The sequence below is a fragment of the Taudactylus pleione genome, unplaced genomic scaffold (assembly GCF_031769625.1).
Source record: "Taudactylus pleione unplaced genomic scaffold, aTauple2 ptg001184l, whole genome shotgun sequence".
Taxonomy (NCBI): domain Eukaryota; kingdom Metazoa; phylum Chordata; class Amphibia; order Anura; family Myobatrachidae; genus Taudactylus; species Taudactylus pleione.
Window position 1 is genome coordinate 442,501 of NW_028285585.1, and position 2,500 is coordinate 445,000.

General features: G+C 37.5%; 11 pseudogenes; all 11 read right to left on the reverse strand.

Moving 5' to 3' along the window:
* Window positions 1-70: 70 nt before the first annotated feature.
* Window positions 71-189, reverse strand: LOC148452775 (5S ribosomal RNA; annotated as a pseudogene).
* Window positions 190-305: 116 nt separating this feature from the next.
* LOC148452776 (5S ribosomal RNA) lies at window positions 306-424 on the reverse strand (annotated as a pseudogene).
* Window positions 425-540: 116 nt separating this feature from the next.
* On the reverse strand, window positions 541-659 carry LOC148452777 (5S ribosomal RNA; annotated as a pseudogene).
* Window positions 660-775: 116 nt separating this feature from the next.
* On the reverse strand, window positions 776-894 carry LOC148452778 (5S ribosomal RNA; annotated as a pseudogene).
* Window positions 895-1,010: 116 nt separating this feature from the next.
* LOC148452779 (5S ribosomal RNA) lies at window positions 1,011-1,129 on the reverse strand (annotated as a pseudogene).
* A 116-nt stretch (window positions 1,130-1,245) lies between these two features.
* On the reverse strand, window positions 1,246-1,364 carry LOC148452780 (5S ribosomal RNA; annotated as a pseudogene).
* A 116-nt stretch (window positions 1,365-1,480) lies between these two features.
* Window positions 1,481-1,599, reverse strand: LOC148452781 (5S ribosomal RNA; annotated as a pseudogene).
* A 116-nt stretch (window positions 1,600-1,715) lies between these two features.
* On the reverse strand, window positions 1,716-1,834 carry LOC148452782 (5S ribosomal RNA; annotated as a pseudogene).
* A 116-nt stretch (window positions 1,835-1,950) lies between these two features.
* LOC148452783 (5S ribosomal RNA) lies at window positions 1,951-2,069 on the reverse strand (annotated as a pseudogene).
* A 115-nt stretch (window positions 2,070-2,184) lies between these two features.
* LOC148452784 (5S ribosomal RNA) lies at window positions 2,185-2,303 on the reverse strand (annotated as a pseudogene).
* A 116-nt stretch (window positions 2,304-2,419) lies between these two features.
* The window catches only part of LOC148452785 (5S ribosomal RNA), a 119-nt pseudogene continuing 38 nt past the window's right edge, over window positions 2,420-2,500 (reverse strand).

Here is a 2,500-nt window from a genome sequence, read left to right on the forward strand (position 1 = left end):
TAAATTCAATGATAAGTTGCAAAATGAAATGTAAAATGTAATAGAAAAGAATGTTAAGGCAGTTTAAAATTAACTACAGCTCCTGGTATTCCCAGGTGGTCTCCCATCCAAGTACTAACCAGGCCGAACACTGCATAGCTTCCAAGATCAGACAAGATTGGGCATGTCCACTGTGGTTTGGCTGTAGGTGCTCAAAAACATTAACTTTAGACCTCTATTACTTCTTAACTCAAGTAAATTCATTGATAAGTTGAAAAAATTAAATGTAAAATGTAATAGAAAAGACTGTTATGGCAGTATAAAATTACCTACAGCACCTGGTATTTCCAGGTGGTCTCCCATCCAAGTACTAACCAGGCCCAACACTGCACAGCTTCCAAGATCAGACGAGATTGGGCATGTCCAGTGTGGTTTGGCTGTAGGTGCTCAAAAACATTAACTTTAGACCTCTTTTACTTCTTAACTCAAGTAAATTCATTGATAAGTTGAAAAAATTAAATGTAAAATGTAATAGAAAAGAATGTTATGGCAGTATAAAATTACCTACAGCACCTGGCATTCCCAGGTGGTCTCCCATCCAAGTACTGACCATGCCCAACACTGCATAGCTTCCAAGATCAAACGACATTGGCCATGTCCAGTGTGGTTTGGCTATAGGTGCAGAAAAATATTAACTTTAGACATCTTTTACTTCTTAATTCAAGTAAATTCATTGCTAAGTTGAAAAAATGTAATGTAAAATGTAATAGAAAAGAATGTAATGGCTATATAAAATTACCTACAGCACCTGGTATCCCCAGGTGGTTTCCCATCCAAGTACTAACCAGGCCCAACACTGCATAGCTTCCAAGATCAGACGAGATTGGGCATGTCCACTGTGGTTTGGCTGTAGGTGCTCAAAAGCATTAAATTTAGACCACTTTTACTTCTTAACACAAGTAAATTTATTGATAAGTTGAAAAAATTAAATGGAAAATGTAATAGAAAAGAATGTTATGGCAGTATAAAATTACCTACAGCACCTGGGATTCCTAGATAGTCTCCCATCCAAGTACTAACCAGTCCCAACACTGCATAGCTTCCAAGATCAGATGAGATTGGGCATGTCCAGTGTGGTTTGGCTGTAGGTGCTCAAAAACATTAACTTTAGACCTGTATTACTTCTTAACTCAAGTAAATTCATTGATAAGTTGAAAAAATTAAATGTAAAATGTAATAGAAAAGAATGTTATGGCAGTATAAAATTACCTACTGCACCTGGTTTTCCCAGGTGGTCTCCCATCCAAGTACTGACCAGTCCCAACACTGCATAGCTACCAAGATAAGACGAAATTGGGCATGTCCAGTGTGGATTGGCTGTAGGTGCTCAAAAGTATTAACTTTAGACCTGTATTACTTCTTAACTCAAGGAAATTCATTGATAAGTTGAAAAAATTAAATGTAAAATGTAATAGAAAAGAATGTTTTGGCTGTCTAAAATTACCTACAGCACCTGGTATTCCCAGATGGTCTCCCATCCAAGTACAAACCAGGCCCAACACTGCATAGCTTCCAAGATCAGACGAGATTGGGCATGTCCAGTGTGGTTTGTCTGTAGGTGCTCAAAAGCATTAAATTTAGACCTCTATTACTTCTTAACTCAAGTAGATTCACTGTTAAGTTGAAAAAATTAAATGTAAAATGTAATAGAAAAGAATGTTCTGGCAGTATAAAATTACCTACAGCACCTGGGACTCCTAGATAGTCTCCAATCCAAGTACTAACCAGTCCCAACACTGCATAGCTTCCAAGATCAGATCAGATTGGGCATGTCCAGTGTGGTTTGGCTGTAGGTGCTCAAAACCATTAACTTTAGACCTGTATTACTTCTTAACTCAAGTAAATTCATTGATAAGTTGAAAAAATTAAATGTAAAATGTAATAGAAAAGAAAGTTATGGCAGTATAAAATTACCTACTGCACCTGGTATTCCCAGGTTGTCTCCTCTCCAAGTACTAACCAGGCCCAACACTGCATAGCTTCCAAGTTCAGACGAGATTGGGCATGTCCAGTGTGGTTTGGCTGTAGGTGCTCAAAAACATTAACTTTAGACCTCTTTTACTTCTTAACTCAAGTAAATTCAATGATAAGTTGAAAAATGAAATGTAAAATGTAATAGAAAAGAATGTTATGGCAGTATAAAATTACCTACAGCACCTGGTATTCCCAGGTGGTCTCCCATCCAAGTACTAACCAGGCCCAACACTGCATAGCTTCCAAGATCAGACGAGATTGGGCATGTCCAGTGTGGTTTGCCTGTAGGTGCTCAAAAACATTAACTTTAGACCTCTATTACTTCTTAACTCAAGTAAATTCATTGATAAGTTGAAAAAATTAAATTTAAAATGTAATAGAAAAGAATGTTATGGCAGTATAAAATTACCTACAGCACCTGGTAATCCCAGGTGGTCTCCCATCCAAGTACTAACCAGGCCCAACACTGCCTAGCTTCCAAGTTCTG